The sequence below is a fragment of the Triticum urartu genome, chromosome 1A, assembly GCF_056163025.1.
Source record: "Triticum urartu cultivar PI428250 chromosome 1A, HENAU_Tu73, whole genome shotgun sequence".
In the NCBI taxonomy this organism is placed as follows: Eukaryota; Viridiplantae; Streptophyta; class Magnoliopsida; order Poales; family Poaceae; genus Triticum; species Triticum urartu.
The window spans coordinates 491,690,772-491,712,939 of NC_141873.1; the positions used below are offsets into that span (position 1 = coordinate 491,690,772).

At 44.0% G+C, this 22,168-nt stretch overlaps 1 pseudogene; it reads left to right on the top strand.

The window, feature by feature from the left end:
- The first annotated feature begins 13,432 nt into the window (after nt 1–13,432).
- LOC125532950 (BTB/POZ and MATH domain-containing protein 1 pseudogene) lies at nt 13,433–21,446 on the top strand (annotated as a pseudogene).
- Nucleotides 21,447–22,168: the final 722 nt, after the last annotated feature.

Sequence of the window (22,168 nt, forward strand, 5' to 3'; positions counted from 1 at the left end):
CGATTTGAACAAGGCTTGTCCGGCTGACCCTTTTGCTCTCCCCCGTATTGATCAGATCATCGATGCTACGGCGGGTTGCGCATGTTTGAGTTTTTTGGATGCTTATTCAGGTTATCATCAGATCAAGATGGCAGTCAAAGATCAGGAGAAGACAGCTTTTATCACTCCGTTTGGAGCTTTCTGCTATGTGTCTATGCCTTTTGGGCTTAAGAGTGCCCAGGCGACTTTTTAGCGGTGTGTGCAGAATTGTCTTCACAATTAGATTGGGCATAACGTTCATGCTTATGTGGATGATATAGTGGTAAAGTCCAAGAAAGAGGAGACCTTGGTCACAGATCTGAAAGAGACCTTCGATAACCTCCGGGTCTACAAAATGATGCTTAACCAGGCTAAGTGTGTTTTTGGAGTCCCAGCCGGCAAGCTCTTGGGTTTTTTGGTGTCCAATCGAGGTATTGAAGCTAACCCGGAGAAGATTAAGGCAATCACATCCCTGGCCAAACCAACGTGCCTCAATGACGTTCAACGGCTGGCGGGTCGTGTGGCTGCTTTAAGTCGGTTCATAAGCCGGTTAGGGGAGAAGGCGATGCCTTTGTATCAGATGATGAAGAAAACAGATGATTTTGTTTGGAGTGATGCTGCGAACTCTGCTTTTGAGGATCTGAAGAAACAGCTTGCTGAGCCACCGGTTCTTGCTGCTCCAATCGAGAAAGAGCCGCTATTGTTGTACGTAGCCGCTAACTCATGGGCTGTTAGTGTGGTAATCGTGGTGGAGCGCAAAGAGGTTGGCAAGGAACATCCGGTTCAACGGTCGGTTTATTACGTCAGTGAGGTACTGATCGAATCTAAACAAAGATATCCACATTGGCAGAATCTCGTGTACTGGGTGTTCATGGCAAGCCGGAAGCTCAAGCATTACTTTCAGGGTCACCCAATCACTGTGGTTAGCTCTGCGCCTTTGGGGGACATCATCCAAAATAGAGAGGCCATTGGATGAGTCGCCAAGTGGGCCATTGAACTTGGATCTCATGGGTTGAAGTATGTGCCACGTACTGCGGTCAAGTCTCAGGCGCTGGTTGACTTTATTAATGACTGGACAGAGACGCGGATGCCGAAGGAGAAACCAGACAACACATATTGGACTATTCACTTTTATGGGTCTAGAAAGTTGGAAGGCTCGGGGCCGGGGTTGTTATAACCTCCCCTCGAGGTGACAAATTTTGTTATGTGTTGCAGCTGATGTTTCCATGCACTAACAACGCAGCGGAATATGAAGCCTTGCTCCATGGTCTTCAAGTGGCCAAAGAGATGAGCCTGAGCCGGGTCCGGTGTCTTGGCGACTCAGATTTAGTGGCTCAACATGTATCAGGCAAGTGGGATTCCAAAGACCCTCTCATGGCGGCTTATCACCGTGAAGTTGATGCTGTTGCAGGACATTTTAAAGGATATCAGGTGGAACACATTGACCGTAGGAAGAACGAAGCGGTTGATGCTCTAAGCCGGTTGGGATCTCAGTGTAAGCCGGTGCCACCTAACACCTTTTTGGATGTTTTGCATAACCCTTCTGTTAAGTTACCCACAGAAGAAGATCTAGTCGTTCCTGACCCGGAGGCACAGTTGGTGGCATCTCTTCATGTCATCCCAGATTGGACAGTGTCGTTCTTGGCTTACATGACCCGGGGAGAGTTGCCAGCGGATGAGACCCTGGCTCGATAGATAACCCGGCGGTCTAAGTCAATGACGATTTCTGACGAAGAACTATACCATCGCAGCGTCTCTGGAGCATTTCAGCGGTGTGTTTCCCCTGAAGAAGGCCAAGAAATACTTCTTGAGATCCATGAAGGCGATTGTGGTCATCATGCCGGGTCAAAATCTTTGGTGGCCAAGGCTTTTTGTCATGGTTTTTACTGGTTGACGGCTCATGCTGACGCGGAGGATCTGGTCAGTAGATGTGATGGATGTCAAAAATTCGCATGACGAGCACATGTGCCGGCTCAAGAGCTACAGATGATTCCAATCACTTGGCCGTTTGTGGTCTGGGGTCTTGACATGGTTGGACCTTTCAAAAGGTCTAAGGATAAAAAACACATCTTCTAGTAGCAGTTGACAAATTCACAAAGTGGGTTGAGGCAGAGCTGGTGAGTAAGTGTGATGCGGCCACGGCGGTTCAGTTCATGAAAAGATCTTACGTTTTGGTTTTCCACACAGCATTATCACTGACAATGGCACTAATCTATCCCAAGGGGCTATGGAGGAGTTTTGTCAACGTGAGCATATTCGGCTTGATATTTCTTCTGTAGCTCATCCTCAATCCAATGGTCAAGCTGAGAGAGCAAATCGGGAAATCTCAAAAGGTCTCAAGCCCCGGCTTATGGTTCCCTTGCAGCGAATGCCCGGGTGTTGGGTAGAGGAGTTACCCTCGGTGCTGTGGAGTATCAACACCACCCCTAACAAGTCTACAGGTTATACACCTTTCTTCATGGTTTATGGAGCAGAAGCAGTATTGCTAGTGACATCCGTCATGACTCGCCCCGTGTGGCGGCTTATGTTGAAGCTAATAATGAACAAGCCAGACAGGATGCACTTGACCTGTTAGATGAGGAAAGAGATTTAGTAGCGGCTCGATCAGCAATTTATCAACAGGACCTGCGCCGTTATCACAGCCGTCGGGTTAAGTCCAGGACTTCTCAAGAAGGCGACCTGGTGCTCCGGCTCATCCAGGATCTGTCAGATGCACACAAGTTATCCCCACCTTGGGAAGGACCCTTTGTGGTCAGCAAGAACACAACGGGTCGTATTACCTCATTGACGTTCAAGAGCACAAAGACTCACGTAAGTCGGAAGAGGAGACCCGCCGGCCGTGGAACATTGCTCAACTCCGGCCATACTACACCTGAGCCACCGGCTCTCATCATGTACATACTTTGAAGTTGTATATATTATGATAAGTAATAAAGCAGGACCATCGGTCTCTTTTATTTTCAAAAAGATTACGCATCTTTATTATTTTTACTACTATTTTTCAAATGACTATTAAGGAGCTGATCATATTTGAATCAAGTCTCACCTTTTTTAGTCCGGCTTATGATCGTATTCGAATCTAGCTACAACTATCATGGTCACTTGGGGGCTTCCTGTTCAAACATAGGTCGTATTCGAACCAAAGAGAACATAGTTGTCGTAACCCTTTTGATCGGCTCAAAGCCAAACTCACTAGGGGGCTTCTTGATCGTATCCGAATCATAGCTTAACCCCTTTTGGGTCCGACTTGGATTGTATTCGAATCAGGGTCGTTAAAAACCTCTCAAGGTCATTTGGGGGCTTCCTGTTCAAACATAGGTCGTATTCGAATCAAAGAGAACATAGTTGTCGGTACCCTCTTGATCGGCGCAACGCCAAAGCCACTGGGGGCTATATGGTCGTATTCGAACCTTAACTTAACCCCTTTGGTCCGGTTTACTGATCGTATTCGAATCAGAAACCCCCAACCTTTAATTACAAGGTTAATTTTGTTTACCACCTGTTTTTGCTTTTTTGTTTTTAGTTGTCCCAATTTCGCAAATAATCAGCATGGTCTTTGCACCGGTTGGATTATTTGACAACAAGCCACCAGGGCATAATAATCATTAAGTATTCAGAAGCATTGACTTCTCAAAAAGACTGGATTATCAACTTCGTCACCCGGGTTATTTAAACCGGTGGTCTGGAGATCAAAGGTACAAGTATGGCTATTGTTTATGAGCAATTGCCTCCTGTATTAATCAAAGGGTTGTTTCAGCCTTATTCTCTTTTTATGTCTATTTCTGTTTTCTACTATGGTAAAAATATTGGCTATAAGCCGGGTGTTCTTACCCGTTCTGTACTAAGCCGCCAAGCCAGTTTTTTCGCTTGTATCTACAGGAACAGAGTTGAAGTATTGCAGGGACAACCATAAATATGATGCATATATTGACATCAGGAAACACAAAATCACACACAGTGTTTTATGCGCGATGGCATAGGCAAAGAATGCAGTGTTTTCACAGCTAATCTATTACAAGGCTTTTATAAGCCGATGAAGATGGTTATTACTCCTCCCTTGCCGGTTCACCGCCCTCTGCTAATTGGAAGCTGGGTTTTGACCAATCAAAACCGTTCATGGTGACAAATTCTTCTTCTTCGTCAATCAGGCCGGCTGGATCAACTTCCGGAGCAAATGTATGTTCACGAACAGGCAGGATTAAATCTGTCACCTTGTACGAGGGAGTTGCCATCTTCTTATTTTCCACATCAAAACCCGGCTGATACTTGTCGATATTGGTTTCATCTCCAAGAATAGTCGCCTGAGGTCGAACTCCGCGCACACAAGCCATGAAGTCATCTTGTTCAAAGGGAGATTCGTCTTCCTTCACGGTAGGATACCCTCTGGCTACGTCCGCCGGGTCTAGATCTGGCACCCAAGGCTTGGAGCGGCTCAGGGCAGTCAAAGCTCCAGCTCTGGCATAGGAGCGCTTCACTTCTTGGAACCTGGCGGGTAAGATTGATAGCTTCTTTAAAACATCCTGAGCCGGTTGGGTCCTTGATTGGCAGGAGAGATAGCGGTGAGTGCTCGTTGTGCGCCAATGTACAACTGTTCTACTAAGGTATAGACCGCCTTCAGCTTAATCACATGGTCTTGACTCAGATTCTTGCTTCGTGGGCCTGCACATATTTTGTGAACAAAGAGTCAGCTGGCGGCTTATATTCCGGATCAACAAAAAGTACACAAGATCAAATACAGATGGCTTACCAAAGATGGCGGCCACCATTTGAGACACCCGGTCCTTTAAGCCGGTCAGCTCTGTTGTAGCCTCTTCAAGGGCTGCTTCAGCCTTCTCGGCATGTTGTGTTAGAAGCGTTTTTTCTTCATCCCAGGTTTTCTTCTTGGCAGTAAAGCTGGTTTTTTATTTTTCCGTCTCAGAGAGACTTACTTGCAGTTTGGAGTCAGCAGACTTGATTTCTGCCTCCTGATCCGCCAGTCGGGTCTTTGTATCAGTTAATTGCGAGCTCAGTTCAGATAAGGCATTCTGCAAAACATACCCAAATGAGTCAAGATTTCAATTAAGGTTAAAAAAATTAAAGATTCAAGTCTCAAGTACTTTGCACTGCAAAACCACTTGACACTTGGGGGCTAATGTATGCCAAAACAATTTCTTATGACTCTACAACATACTTCAAGTCCCGAGTACTTTACAAAGTAACATCACTTGGCACTTGGGGGCTAATGTATGATATTCAGCAAGTTTCTCAAGGTTAAGCCGGATTACAATGTTTTTTGGATACGGTACAAGACAATTATGAAAATTCAAAGTACCGGCTCATTTATGGTCAAATGAACCGACCCTTGGGGACTACATGTGGGGCTTTGTTCCATTTTATTTGAACTCCAGAAAAATCTCAAAGGTAAAAGTCGGTCTATATCATAAAAGTCTAGAGATCATTCCGGTTTTCTCATAATATGAAGACTTGGGGGCTGGCGGAATATAAGTAAGCCGGAAGGACATACCTCATACTTCAGCTACAACTGCTTGACCATTTCGATCTTTGAGTCGCGGCTGGAGTGCACATGGCTGAGATAACCGGATAATATGTCGTTGGCATTCAGATGGTCATAGTGTGAAACATCAAAACGCACTTTCTGTTTCTCTAACGCCTCTTGTTTCGCCGTATGACGAGCCAACACGGTGGGATTTCCCGGCTCAACAAAACGTCTCCCGGTGATCAGAACGTCTTGCATAGACGGTGATGGCGGGTTGGCCGAGCTGGATGGTCCGGTTGCAGAAGGATTCACGGTGGTTTCATCAACTGACGGCTCAGGAGGATTTACTTCATCATTGACAGGCGGGTCTTCTGGAGCTTCAGCTAATGGAGGAGAAGGTGGCCTTGCTGGTTCAGGTGCAAGGACTGGAGGGTCTTCCACCGGCTTAGTTACCTTGGCCTGCTTAGACTTAGCTTGACCACTAAGAGAAATATTATAGGACTGTCAGTATAAAGAAACAGTTTGAAAAACGTGGAAGAAAGAGGATTTTTTCCTTACCCAGGGGCAGTCTTAAAGGCCGGAAATTGGGTCTGAGATGAGTCACTAGAAGAGCGAGACACCTCCTACAAAGATAAAATAAAGTTAAGTAATGCAAGGGAAAGGATTCATTAAGCAGAAAGTCAAAGACAAAGAAGTAAACCTCATTCCGGCGCTTTTGAGGAGTTTGTTGAAGAATCACAGGCGGTTCGTCTTCATTCCGGGCTTGACGGTGGCTCTCATGTTGCTGCTTTTTCAAAAGAAAGCGAGGATCCAAATAAGCCAAAGGGTGTGAAAACCTTACTTTCCGGGTTATGACTCGAAGTTTCTATCTTGGCAAATGGGCTGAGTCGGAGGAAATAGTTACCTCTTCTTCCATGACCTGACTGGCCCCAGTGTCATCCTGGTAATGATCAGTGTTAATAAGATTATTAAAGAGTTGGCCAAGGGAGTCAAGGGCTACCTCCGACTCAGAAGTATCGTCAAGCTTCATCATATCTTCAGCGGTGCTCTTTTTCTTCTTTTTAGACCTCCGGGTTGTTTTCTTGGCGGTTATGGCGGCGACTCTCGCTTTCTTGGCATCTTCGCGGTCATATTTAACTTTCCAGAAATCAGATTTGGCCTGCAAACAGGTAAAATCAAGATGAAAGGTCAGGCAAGTATTAAACAAGACGGTTGGGAAAAATACAAAGGAAAGAGATCATAGTTTCCTTACTTCTGGCACCAAGTTAAGCTTGCAGAAGGGGTTTAACCCAACGATACTGCAGTCTTCGTATTTTCCGTTCACCAGAAGGGTTGACATTGAAACAATATCTCCTTCCGTTAATTGAACAGAGCTGTGACGAAGAGAGTCATCTGGGCCTCCACCATACTTGTACATCAATTTTGATCGACGGCTTAGAGGGATAACCTGCCATGAGATCCAGCAACGGGTCAGGTAAACTCCGGTTAAACCGTTCCCTAATAAGGCGTTAATGCTTTTTATTGATGGGATTGGCTTCTTGCGTTCGGCGGCAGTAAGCTTGTCAGGGAGCGCGAATTTTGAGTCAAGACGCTCGGCGCGATAACCCGGAAGTGGCTTCTCGTTTGCTGGTGAAGTATCTTGACAATAGAACCAAGTCTGATTCCAGTCTTTTGGATGACTCGGCAAGACTGTGAGGGGGAAGACAGCGCCCTGCCGATGCTGGATTGAGATGCCTCCAAGCTCCAAGCTAAGGCCGTTGGTGCACTCGTTCTACCGGTTCAGATAAAAGTATTCTCTAAACAGTTCCATGGTCGGCTCTTCTTGAAGGTACACCTCACAGAGCACTTGGAAGTTGCAGATATTGGACATGGAGTTGGGCCCGATATCTTGAGGGTGGAGTTTGAAGAAGTGGAGGACATCTCTGAAGAACTTTGAGTCGGGCGGTGAAAAGCCACGGTTCATGTGGTCAGTAAAGACAATGACTTCACCATTTTGTGGATTGGGCCGTTCTTCATCTGGGTCAGGTGCACGGTAAGACATGACATTTTTTCCTGGCAAAAATCCTATGGAGAAGAACTCCTTCAAACGTTCCTCAGTCATGGTTGAGGGAACCCAGTTGCAGACAGTCGGCGTTTTGGATGGCATGGTGTTCAAAAACGTGCTGAAAGGAAGGTACCATGCCGGTTCAATTCAATAAATATGATGAAAGTACAAGATGATATAGAGGAGTAATGGCGGCTTAATTAAGGGCTAATGTCATATAAGGAAAGGTAAGCCGGCACAGTAAGCCGCCATGACTACAGGCATTTGAGAAATACCAGCAGCAGAAATTGGTTAAGTATGGAGACAAACAGGTTTCTTAAGTTTCTGGATATTAATATGGATCAAATGGTCGTTCAAAATGAAAAAAAAATCTAGACCTAAAAATATAGCCCAAATGAGTTCATCAGCTCTAAGAGGATATTTGTGCAAAGGAAAGGGATCTACTAACATCTAAAATGGATGAGAAACAGCTACCGCTTAAGTTCTTCACTACTTTTAGATCAAAAGAGGGTGCGGTAAGAGAAGTTGCAACAAATCTACGACGAACAGCGAAGAACACAAGAAGGAAACCTCTTGAACCCTAATTCAGATCTATGGGGGTGAGAAGGTAAGAGCTTATGGGTGCGGAGTTGCTGCGGAGGATCGCCGCCGTTCTCTGGACAGAATCAGGGTGATGCAGCGGCCGAGCTTGAGGACGATGATAAGCGCTGTGGCGGCGGTGGAGCTCGAGCGACAGGAGGGTTGCGAGAGGAAGGAGATGAAGAAGAGAGAAGAATGAGAAAAGGCCGGGGCATGCCTATTTATAAGGGAAAAGGTGAACAGACGGGCGCGAAAATCGAGGAAGAGCCGAATGATGGTTATCTAACTAGATGGACGCCGCGATTCTCGAAAGGCATTAAAGATGAAGATCCGTTGGGAGATGACATCATAAAAGTTTTTCGTGTTTTCCGGAGATGACGTCATGGCGGGTTACAAAAACCTCTGCGAGGATAAGAGGATGGATTTTGTCTAAGTATTGAAGATTGACAAAGAACAAAGTTCGAAGTCAACCTGGGACCTAATGTTGGGGATATAACTATCAGTTATGACCCGCCCAGGAGGGGGCCGGGTCAGCCCCAATGGCGGGTCACGAAGGAACCCCAATAAACATTCAAGACGATAGTTTATTAAAGCTTATAGAAGGCCTAAGGCCTAGAGGCGGCTTAAGGCCCAATATTGTAAACTGCCGTATATAAAGAAAGACTTGTAAAGAAAGGCATGTAAAAGAAGTCACCGAGCCAGATACGATTTATCAGCCGGCCGGGACTCTGTAGGCCACCAGGCGTCAACCCGTGTATATAAGGGGACGACCCGGTGGCGGCTTAGGGCAAGAAATAAGAGATCGAGAACCCAGCCGACGAACTAGCCTCTTGGTAATCGAAACCCCAGCAATACCAACACAACTAGACATAGGCTTTTACCTTCGTCGTAAGGGGCTGAACTAGTATAAAACCTCTCGTGTCCTTTGTCCCGATTAACCCCTTTAAGTTTCCTAGTCGCGATGGCCCTACGACTAAGTCCTTCCACTAGGACATCTGCCGTGACAATTCCACGACATGTTCCATCAAAGCCCTTGTGGTACCACAAAACCCTTATTGGCCGCGGCACCGCGTCTCATTTTGGCGTCATTGTTTTCACATTCGCCTCGTTTTCAGTGGATTCATTCCATGGTGGCTCCCATTTTGACGCATAAGGTGTTGTCTAGTTTTTTTAGACAAATAAGGCGCTGTTTAGCGCCCTAACGCGTATCCTCCACCCTCAATTGTTTGCACGGTGGACCGACCCAATTTTTCCGGGATTTTCATGTGCATTCTCGCCCGGTTCTGGGAAGGTTCTAGAACCTTCCCTGAACCGTATTTCTTTTTTTGGGTTTTCTTTAATTTTATTAGTTTCTTTTCTATTTTTGTTTTGTTTTTCTCTCTTTGCCTTTTCATTTTTTGCTAGTTTTATTTTAAAATTCGCGAACATTATTTTGTTCATCAGATTCAAAAGATGTTCAACAATGTAAAAAAATGTTCATAGAATTTTATAATTGTTTACCAAATTCAAAATTTGTTCATAGAATTCAAAATAAATCATCAAACTTAAAAATGCCCATCAAATTTGACATTTTTTCATAATTTTTTCAAAAAATGTTCATCATATTCAAAATTTGTTCATTGCCTTTCCAAAAAACAATATTCTTTGATGAATTTTTGTTCATCAAGTTCAAAAATGTTCATCAAATTTTGAATTAGCGAATATTTTTTCAACATGCGATCATTTTTTTTCAAAATCACGAACATTTTTTTAAACCACGAGCATGTTATGATTTCTAGAATAGTTTCCTAAAATTCATTCTCCCTTATATTTTGATTTTTTTCATATTCCAAATTGTTTTTAACAAGCAAAATAGAATAATAATAATAATAATAATAATAATAATAATAATAATAATAATAATAATAATGATGAACAAAAATATGGGATAAAAAAATTTGTGGCGCCCAACCCCGTTTCTGGGTCGGGCCATGGCCGACCCAAATGCTTGGGCTGACCGGCAGTCCCCATATCCAGCCCAAATCTGGGGTAGATATGGAGACACCTGGACGCACCCGCCACGTCCGACTGACTGCGAGGACCCGCGCCAATCCGTCTATACCCATCACGCCTCTTTGCCGTTCAAGGTCGGTGCTACCGGACGCCGCCACTGGACTTTAAAAAGGCCATCAATATATCCTTTGGGACTCGGACGAAGAAGTCGAAAATGATTCAACTTAAAAAAGGGGGGAATTTGATAATTTGCCATCACTTACTTTGCACTTTGACAATTTGCCACTTTTTACATTGAAATTGATCTATTGCCACTCAATACTTTGCACTTTGATGTTTTGCCCTCTGTCAGGTGGGTCTCATGTAAAATTACTTGAATACCCCTGTTGACTATCCCCACCCTTTCGCCCGCAACAACGCCAGAGACAGTGGTCGGCGGCGGCGCTCGCCATCCCTGGCCAAATCCCCGCTCTTCCCCTCCCTCCCTCGATCCGCGCCATGGCCGCCGCCTGGCAACCATGAGTCTTGACCATGCAGGCGCTGGGCGGGCACCGGAACACTCACCGGCGAGAGCGCACGCTAGCTCGACTCGCAGTGCTTCAGTGACCGGACCGTGCCCATCAGCCGCGCCGGCGCGTGCGGAGTGGATCCCCCGGCTGTCGTCACATGAACCTCAACTGCCTCGTCGCTGAGAAGGCCATGATGAAAGAGCCTCTGCCGCTGCCGCGGGAAGCCGTGCTCGTTGCCCCCATAAACCACGTCGCCGCTCCTCTGCTTGTTCCCCATAGACTACGTTGCTGCTCCTCTGCTTCGTCTCCATGGCACTGCTCCCTTTCCACTCCGTCGAGCAGCAGCAGCAGCACACGGCGGCGAGCATGTACACGCTACACATAGACAAGCTACCAAGGTAAGCTAACAGGCTGGTTGATCGATTCTTTGGAAGACAAGGACGCACCCAGCTGCCTAAGCAGCTTAATTGATTCCGGCGAGTAATACAACAGGGCCGGCGGCGGCGATGTACTGGTTCATCCCCTTCAGATTTGATTTCGATTGGTGAATCGGCTGGTACTGGTCAAACTATCACAAGGTATTTTGGTCCACTGATCTATGTATACATTATATCAATCATTTATAAATATTGTTTTTGCATAAAAAAGTGGCAAAAAATCAAAGTGCAAAGTAAAGAGTGGCAAAAAATTAATTACAATGTAAGAAGTGACAAATTATCAAAGTGCAAAGTAAGTGGTGGCTAAAAATCAAACCTCCCCCCTCCTCCCTCCCTCCCCCCCAAAAAAAAGAGTAGGGTCATCAATGTTCGCTTTGTGAGGGATATGTCATATCACTATGTATCTTCTCTCGATTCATAGTGAACAAAGAAGATTCATAGTGAACGGAGAACATTCGTAGTGACAGTCAATATCCTTCAGAAAGGGTACGTTGATGACCGAAACCTATTGCTTTTGGACGGCATGACTATTTTAACCGGCCACGTCGCTCCTCCCGTTGCTAGGTGAGACTAAACCCCTAACCCTGCCATCCCAACACAGATGTTAAATCTACACTGAAAATCTTAAGCAATGTTACGAACAATTTATTTGGTGATAACAACCTCGCTGGCCCAACACGGACTCAACAATGAAAATTATCGATGTACATGTGTTTGCATGTATTTGATGTTTTTTAAATAAGGAAAATGCTGCCAATCAGCCGGCGGGTCGCTCGGCCACTTCTCCCGCCTGCTCCAGTTGCCACGTGCCTTCCTAGGCTCACGTTAAATCTTAGTATCTCCTAGAACCAGCGCGACTCACCAGAGGTGCTTTGCAACAAATGTTGTGTTGCAATGAGTTTTTGCAACAGGATCTATGTTGCAAAAAGATTATGCAAAAGAAAAATATTTTTTGGAAAAAATCCGCAACATGATCTATGTTGCAAAAAAATAAATCGTAATAGGACCCTTGTTGCAAAAGTTTCTGCAACATGAGCTCTGTTGCAAAAGTTTCTACAACATGACCTCTGTTGCGAAAGGTTCTGCAACACTGTCCTTGTTGCAATTGCAAGGACGAGTCTGAGCCGTTGGTTGGCACTAGATCAAATGGCTATCGGGGCGGCTGATCTTTAAAAAGGATCCGCCGGCTGACGCGTAGCGTGCCCCTTAAAATAAAGTTGCGTTGCAAATAACAAAAATTGAGGCCGGTCTGGTGATTGTCTGCAGGCGTGCGCGGACGTGTCCGCGGAAGTATAGAGACCTGGATTAGGCAATTCGATGCTCTAATAAGGAAACTATACTATCAGCCTAGCATCACCAAGTGTTGTAGAACTCAATCATCATACGACACACAAGTGCTAGTCGGATACGAAGTGGGGTACTCGCCCAAGTCAGCTCCTCAGTGCCGATCGGAACCGGCTATTCTTAGAGCCTGTTCGGACTCCCTCCGGCTCCGCAACTCCGTTCCGGAGCGGAGCGGTAGCTAGTTGTAATTTATGGAGCAGCTAAAACGATGTTCCACCCGCTCCGCTCGTGATCGAGGAGTGGAGGGCTGCCGAACACAGCCTTAACTCGACTACTCGGCTCCTCGCATCCTCAAACCCGGGTCCCGGTGATTCGTTTTCTGCGTGAGCATCCTCCGGCGGCCACGCGCACTGCTCGGCAAACCAAGGACCTGACGAGTTCACCGCCGTTCGTCGGCTGCACCGCAACAAGCTCGAACCCTTTTGTTGCTATAGCAAGTAGGCCGGCCATGCTAATTATGTCAAACTCCTCTCCGTCCTCCGCGTCGGCCATCGTCGCCAAGGCCGTGTCCGGGTGGCACGACCTCAAGATCGAGGGGTACTCCCTAACGAATGGGATCGGTATCGGCGAGTTCATTAAATCGGAGACTTTTGTCATCGCAGCCCATCACTGGTGTATCAGATACTACCCCGACGGCGCGACTTTGGACGACGCCGACTAGATTGCCATCTATGTGCAATGTGACGACAACACCGCTAGCAAGGACATCATGGTGAAAGTCTGCATCAGTGTACTTGATGATAGGGGACAGGTGTATGTTCTCGGCAAGAGAAGCAACCAGTTTGATAGATGCAATCCGCAAGATGCACTAGGATTTCACAGACTCACCAAAAGGACGGATTTGGAGGAATCTTGGTATCTCGAGGACGATTGTTTCAGCATCAGGTGTCGCATCACCGTCAGGAATGAGATCCGCACCTTCAAGAGGCAGTCAGGGGCCACGCCGTTGGTGTATGTTCTCGGGAAGAGAAGCAACCAGTTTGATAGATGCGGTCCGCAAGATGCACTAGGATTTCACAGACTCGCCAAAAGGACGGATTTGGAGGAATCTTGGTATCTCGAGGACGATTGTTTCAGCATCAGGTGTCGCATCACCGTCAGGAATGAGATCCGCACCTTCAAGAGGCAGTCAGGGGCCACGCCGTTGGTCGCCGTGCCGCCGTCCAACTTGCACCGCACTACAACAGGAACCCCCTATAGCAACACATGACTTGCAACGTTCTATGGATGTGTTGTAACGTATCTGCTATAGCTACGCATATATGTGTTGGGCACGCATATGTTGCTAATGTTGTGACAACAACGGTTACATTGTGTTGCAGTAGTGCGTTGCCATTTTAAATAGTCCATATGTCCACTGTGCAGATCGCATGTTATTATTTCATTTTTAAGTAGTCCATATGTCTACTGTGCAGATAGCATGTTATTATTTCGTTATTACATGGAAAAATAAAAATGGGCCATATGTTGCTAATGTTGTGACAACAACAGTTACATTGTGTTGCAGTATTGCGTTGCCATTTAAATAGTCCATATGTCCACTGTGCAGATCGCATGTTATTATTTCATTTTTAAGTAGTCCATATGTCTACTGTGCAGATAGCATGTTATTATTTCGTTATTACATGGAAAAATAAAAATGGGACACAGGATCCTCGAACCGCCCACCTCACTGTTATTAAGAGAGTAACAAACCACCTCAATCAAATAGATCACGTGATGCCCATTCAGATTTCCTCTTAATGAATAACGCTCCATCAGATGGGCCTTAGCAAATCATGGCCCACTAACATGCACGCTGGTGCTAGCGAATTGGACCGGCGCTGATTTTTAATATCGATCAGTTGTTACAAAAGGTTCTATTTTATGAATTCCTCCAAAAAAAATCTACTTGTATGTTACACTAAAAAAGAAGTTACTACTTGTACGTTCATGTTGACTTGAAATCTAACATTTTAGGAAATTAAGAATTTACTTCTAAAAATATTGTACTTTACTAATTTTATATAACCAGGTAAAAATTGGTGAAAACTCTGTTCATGTAAGAGAAAATTGTTTTTATAATTTTGATGAGTGTTCATACTTCTTTGAAAACATGAAACTTAAAAAAAAGTGTAAACGAAAATCATTGTGTATTTAAAAAATATTCATCATGCATTTAAAAGAATGTTTATCATGTATTTTATAAATATTCATAATATTTTTTTAAAACTATACATGCTATATTTCATATAAAACATATCATGTATTTAGCAATTGTTCATTGTACATTTCAATAATGTTCGTCATGTGTTGCCAAAAGGTCATAGTATATTAAAAAATGTAAATTGTGTATTCAAAATTTGTTCATCGTGCATTTAATAAAATGCTCACACATTTCAAAACAAACGATGTATTTGAGAAAAAAGTTCATTGTGTATTTTAAACGTGTTCATGGCATATTTCAAAAGGTCAGTCAAGTATATAAAAATATTTAATATATATTTCAATTTTTTATTGTGTGTTTAGAAATGTTCGTCACATATTTCAAAGTGTTCATTGCGTATTTAGAAAAAGTTAAACATATATTTATAAGTTTTCATATATAAAAATATTCTAAATGAAAAGGAAACATAGAAGAACATACAAAAGCCTAGGCTTCCTTGTCACTCCCTCAATCCCCATCATCTTTTTGGTCCAACGACCTGGTCGTTGGCTTGAGGAGTGGTGACCCTGCCCTTTCTCTGTTTTTATTTCTAGTATGTCCTTGCTTTTTCTTGGGCATTGGTTCCTTGATGACATTGACATGGTGGTGGCAACAATAACGCATTGAGATAAGAACTTTCCGGCCTATCCCTGTCTCAAAGATGCTTGATCCGGCATTGACGAAAAGCCTGTGAATACAAAACACATTAAACATAACAAAAAAGACATTGAGGTCTCTAGGCCATCGACCGACCACTACCGCCGCCAGAACGAACCACCGATGTGTGTTGTCGCCGCTTCCCTCTAGAGCTGACTTGACAAGTCTTCATGCACGTGTCTCTAAGGACCAACACCCTGGAACCGTAGATGTCACTGTTGAACCCTTGAATAGATATGAAGCAATTGATACCAAATCTTGACACCGCGCATGCACGACAAGAAACGCTAACCACGCAGAGGTGGCAGGAATCTACGCCGGACTTCCATCGACTACATATTGAAGTCGGCATGGACTGGCGCTTGCGTCGGGTCGTTGTCAGGTGCTTCCTCCATCGTTGGGCCGTCGTCGCTTACCGCCGGCGAGCCCGCCAACAAGCCGGTCTCTATGTGTCACGCATGACGGGCCTGCCAGCCACCCGCAAGGCCGACCAACTCGTGATTTTGCTCCGTCAAGAGGTGTCCCATAACATTTTAGAGCTTGTCATCTATGCACTTATTTAATGCCGGCAGGCGGACGAAGGGGGAGCTGGCTTAAATGTGTTTGGTAGCCATCTTGTTGCCCCGACTGCTCACGTCTCTTTGGTATTGAACAGGCGCGGAGACCAGGATGCGGTGCTGGCAGCGCTCTCGACCAGTGTGCGGCTTCAATGCCGCCTCGAGTGACCAGCCTTGTCCGCATTGGGCCGGTATGAATGCGGCACGAGGAACAAAGATGTGGTCGCGCAAGAGATGATTTTAGATGAGATCAGGGTCAAACGTGTACATGACGATGGCTTGGACGCCCGCAAATCTCCCCTGGTTTATTGTACAAATAAGGCTCCTCGTTGGACGACAAACTTAGTCTAGACACCTTGGTCCGGACTATGTTTTGAGGGTCCGGTGTCCAAATATTTGCAGGCGTTTCAAGGGTCTGAGTTAGAGATGCCTTAAATATGTATTTTGTTAAACTTAATAAGATGAAAAATGTAACGTGGTAGATCTAAAGAATTCTCAAACCAACCAAATCGAGGTAAATATATCAGTGGTGCTTGAACTTGTCATGGATGTTCACTTTGGTGCCTAAACTTGAAAAATACATCGAACTGGTTCTACAACTTGGCACGAACGGGCAAATACGGTGCTAATGTTGTCTGTAGACGTAATATGCATCGACGTGGCAATGTATATGGCTGACGTGTCACTGACATGGCATGGGGCCCATTTGTAGTTACGAAATAAAAATGCTTAAGCACTACATGACTCTATGAGTAGTGGGCCCGCTTGTCAGTAATTAGGAAAATTAACATAAAATTTACACTGCATGAATCGAATCTGCTACCTGCCCCTTGGGCGATGCATGCGCTAGCCACTCCAACCAACATATTTTGCTGACAAGGAAAGTCCCTCAGATTTTATGTACTTAAACAAAAAACTCTTATGTACATAGATTGGCTGCAGCTAGTGGCCATGTTGCACACATTTTTTTTAAATGTAAAAAGTATGTAAATAATAATCATAATAATAAAAGTTAGATTCGAATATTCATGTGTTATTAATAATTACCTCATTATACACAAATATCAGTGTGCACACAAAATAAATATATAGAGGTATGCGATTAAAAACTTACTTTTAGAAATATTAACTAATTTTTTTGGAAAATACTATTTTAAATATAATATATGAGCGTTTCAAACTGTTTGTAAACAAACATTGAAAATACACAGTCATGGATTATATTTAACAATGATATACAAATATTTAAAATATATAGTCATGAAATAATATATATGAATTATAACAATGTTTGTATAATATAAATCATTCGTTTCTTTTACATTACCATTTGTAATATTCGCTCAGTTATTCAAAGGTTTGAATAAATATTCACATATTTAAAAAAATTAATTTACAAATATTTTTAAACACTCATGTATTATAGTTAAAAAATATTCTAAATTATAAGTCAATATTTGTAAAACTTACATGAACATTTTTTTGTATGTTATTTTATTAAACTCCTCTATTTATTTACTTTTTGTGCACACAGATATTTGTGTAGCATGACGTAATTTTTACTGACACATGAATACTTGAATCTTAAATTTATTATTATGATTAGTAGTAATATGCTTTTCACAACATTGTTTTGAAAAAATAACATGTGCAAAATGGGTCACTGGCTGCAGCCAAATTATGGGTACAAGACTTTTAGTTAAAATACATATAAATTGAGTGGCCTTTTTAATAATAAGTACATGTTTGGTATAGTGGCTAGCTTAACTAGCTGGCAGTCATCCGGTTGCTTGTTTGATTCCTGTTTGTCGCACTTTTTCATTTTTCATATTAATTTTTCTAATGTACTGACAGGTGGGCCCACTAGTCATAGAGTCGTATATAGTACTCAAGTAATAATTATGTTTCCTAGCTACAGTTGGGCCCCACACCATGTCAGTGCCACATCATCCATATACGGTGACAGGTGGATGCACTTTACGTCTATGGATGTGATTAGCATCGTATTTACACGTTCGTGCCAAGTTTTAGAATCAGTTCGGTGTATTTTTTAAGTTCAGGCACTAAAGTGAACATCCATGGCAAGTTAAAGCACCACTAGCGTATTTACCTCAACCAAATCAGTCAATCAAACTATGTAACGTGGGATCCTCATGAGGTGGGTTCCAATAACGGCTACCCAATGGAGAAAGACATCGTAAAATCTACCCAGAAAATTAACCGCACGGCGCATAATGTTTTGGATATGCGTGGCGGGATCTCGGAAATTTCTGGCTAACTATATATAGTACACTTCATCTCTCTCGAACCCAGCACCGCAATGCCACCGGCTCTCCCACTGCAACCGCCCTCTATACTAGCGCCGCCGCTCTCATATGATTTGCCGCCGCTCGTGCCTTCACGGCTCGCCTCCCTGCCGGATCTAGGCTCTCCGGTGTTTTTCCTCTCCATCCGGCTAACCCCTCCCCGTCGAAATCTCGCCGCTCAATTGCCTTGCGCCGCCGGAGACGAAGAGGAGCACCGTGGGGAAGTCGATTGCCACCCAATCGCTCACTGTCTCTGTCGTTCTCATCAACCTCCCTCCATCCTAAATCATGCGGTAGGGCGGCCAGGGGCAAGGTCCACGGTGGTGGGCCACCTACGATGTGGGACGACATCAAATTCGGCCTCCCCCTCCCCCCCCCCCCCCCCCCGTATCGCCTCCTCAATTGTCTCTGGCCAACAGCGCCTCTCATAGCAGGTCCGTTTGCCTTAGGTATCTCCACCTCGCCAATGCCTCCTCGCAGTCGCTTCCCCTACCTCCCGCCGCGGCAGCACCGCCGGCATGTTACGTGGACCTTCAAGGCCGCTGTATCGCTCAACCTGCAGTAGGCCAGACACTTACTCACCCCCTCACCCGATTGTCTGATTGCTTGTCAACAACTTAACTAATTTATCAATGGAATTTGAACTCGCCTTTGTTAACTGCTCCATTCTGAGATGCAATTTCCTCGTCCGTACCTAGCCCCTCATATTTTTGCTAGCTTCATGAATCTGCTTAATTGCCAAATCAATTTCTACTAATAGGCTAAGGCACTATGGTCCTCTACTCAAGTGGCAACTAATTAGTACCGATTCCAGGCGAGCTTGCAGTTCACTTCAAGTCTTCAACCATGTTATGTGATCTAATCTGCTATGTCCTCCTTCGCAGGATAAAGGAGGTATAAGATCCATAATGCTAGCTTCATCAAACGTCATATAAATTTGGCCAAAGGAACGAATTACTATTCTAGTTCCACTCCAGTGAGATGGCTGAATTCTTGTACGCTCAGGATACTCACTAGGTACTAATAAGTAGTAGTACTTCTCCACAAGTTTTTGCTGTATACTCCCTCCGTTCCAAAATAGATGACCCAACTTTATACTAACTTTAGTACAAAGTTAGTGTAAAATTGGGTCATCTATTTTGAAACAGAGGGAGTAGTCTCTAGCTACTCTGTCTGGCACATGCATATTGATTAATCAATGGTAGATATAACGTGTCGAAATACATTTCTCCCGACTATGCTAGAATTACTACCCACGAGGGAATCCCCAGATAGCCTGGTTGATTTCTAAATGTATTCAGGTCCAGTTTTGCATATTTTTCAAGTAGTAGTTTTGTATCACCATTCAGAGCTAACAGGTTACAAAACTGCCTAGTTTACTACAGTAACAACATTGCATTGTACATGACAAACACACCATTGATACAAGTGCAGGTTATGGAGCATGGGCTGTTATCTCCAGAGACAACAAAAAAACCATGTGACAAGATAAAATAATAAATCACACAATGTGGAGTATAGTGCAAAGCCCAAGGGAAGAGTCTGTTACAGTAAACACTATGATGATGACGGAATTCATCCTAGAACTCAATCAATACTGATCACCTCATTTGGAACAACAATGAATTTGTTGTCCTTACTATGTATGTGTGTATGAGTGATCATACAGAAAATAGACAACCTTTTTGTCACGATAACCATTTTCTTAACATATATATCTTCATTAATCTTTTGCTTGGTCTTTAGGTGCCCAACCTATGGTTTTCTTCAAAAATTGGAGCCCTATTTGACAAGCAAATCCGTTATGCTAAAGATCTTGATGGTTTGTGTGAGGATGATCATGGCTTCTTCTGTTCTTATTAGCTGATAAGGTGATATCTCGAGCCATTAACTTTATCATTTTCATTTGGATATGGTTCTCTTATCAGCATAGGTAAAATATCATGATGAATATTATGAAAAGTAGTGTCCTCTTAGATATTTTTTTTACAATTTATGCTTACTAATATGTTTGCATCATTGTTGCAAATTCTAGCCCTATTTTTATGATGGGATGATATGCAGCTCGTCTTTTACGAAGTTGGCATGGACAAACAAGAGAGAAGGCTCCACCAAATATAACTTTGAAGCGGAGAGCTATATAGTTATGTTCGAGAGTCAAGACAACACTCATTTGTTAATCTATTTCTGACAACACTCATTTATTAATCTATTTGTTGGTGTCTGTTGATGCTACATGTTGTATCAGGTTGATATATGGCTTGTGTTACTTTGGCTTATTGGAATGTGAACTATAAATCGTGATGTGGAATTTGCATTGATGTTTATAGAGTAATTGTCATGTGATGTGAAAATACCTTGTGTTGGTCAATGGGAAAATATTATGTGTGGAATTGGACCGACTAATAATTGTATAGAATACTTTTTTCCAACAGAAACAGAAAATTGTAGAGATGGTCATGGCCTAATAAATGTGCACTGATCAATCCATATTGGGCTCTTTATTGGGCCGGATGGCAATATTATATAGATACGCCCATTTGAAAAGCCTTTGTGCCGGTGGTCAGCAACGCATACGTAGTGTTGTTGGACTCTAACCCTATATGTTGCTACATAGCAACGTTTCTGGATGCCGTTTACCAACGGATATATATATATATATATATGTTGTTGTAGACCCTTGCAACGCCACCAACGGCAACGCATATTAATCCGTTGGTGTAGACCATTGCAACGTTTATACGAATGTACAACAACGCATCAATGCGTTGCTATAGGGGGTTCTTGTTGTAGTGCCGCCACCTGCTCGACCTCCTCACGAGCGGAAAGGGAGGGGACATATCTTTCGAGGTGGGTGGTTAAACGTTCCCCGCGCATAGGTACATCGTCGCTGCTCGGTCCCCGGTCTTCATGGCGGAGCTCTTGGGTCCTATGAAAGAGAAGGCGGCAGCCTGCATACGGATTGATGACATGGAAGCCAAAGTCTTCAAGGCGATGCTTCACTTCATCTACGCCGACTCCTTGCCAGAGGCTGACGAGGACGAAATCGTGGGGATGGCACGACATCTACTTGTCGCCGCGGATAGGTATAACCTCCAGAGGCTAAAGTTGATGTGCGAAGAGACGTTGTGCAAGTCCATCAACAAAGACACCGCGGCGACTACATTGGCCTTGGTTGAACAGCATGGTTGTGATGGTCTTAAGAAGGCATGCTTCGAGTTACTCGCTTCTGTTGACAACCTCAAGGCAGTCATGGCAAGTGATGGCTTTGCACATTTGAAGAGCAGCTGTCCCTCCATCCTGGAGGTGCTGGTCACCAATCTAGCTCCCTGGCTTCTCTAACTATAGAGCAACAAAAGCTGAAGATTTCAGAAAATTATTATGCAATCGTCATGCTACTACCATTACCGTTTAACCGTGAAAAGAGAGGTTCAAGTGTGTAACAGCATGTACCAACTATATATTTGGGCTCAGTACTTTTTACAAGATAGGATGAGTAAATTGATTTGAGTTGTCTTTTATAGTGTGCTAAGTCTGGCCGTTCAATCCCCTTTGATTTAGAGACCTTTTAAAGTACATCAAATTAATATAAGCCAACCATTTTGTCCATCCAATGGACCAGATTAACACATACTACTTCTCAAACTGTGTAGTATTTTCTGCTAAAAGCGTGTACTAGTATTTTCCGTTAGAGGGGCAAAATCGGAACAGTGACATACCGATTTGGCAGTTAGGGGCAAAAACAGATCCAGTGTATGTGCATCCGACGCAGATGCTTGCTCCACTTCAACTTTCTAGTCTCTGCATCGACGCAGATGCTTCACTGCTAGATACAATCGTCACCACGCGTACTAAGTACTAACGCCTCGGACGTTGACATCATCCTTCATGCTGCTGCGATGGCAGTATTCTCAGCACGTTCGAGCTGCCGTGCTGGCGACGTCCACCTCCAGACCTCGGCTGCACCGGCTCACCGGAGCCCATCCCGTTGTGCCCGGCACAGCTTCATGGTAAAAGAGCCAAGTAGATGTGAATGAAAAGCCGAGTTGTTGGACACCGCACTG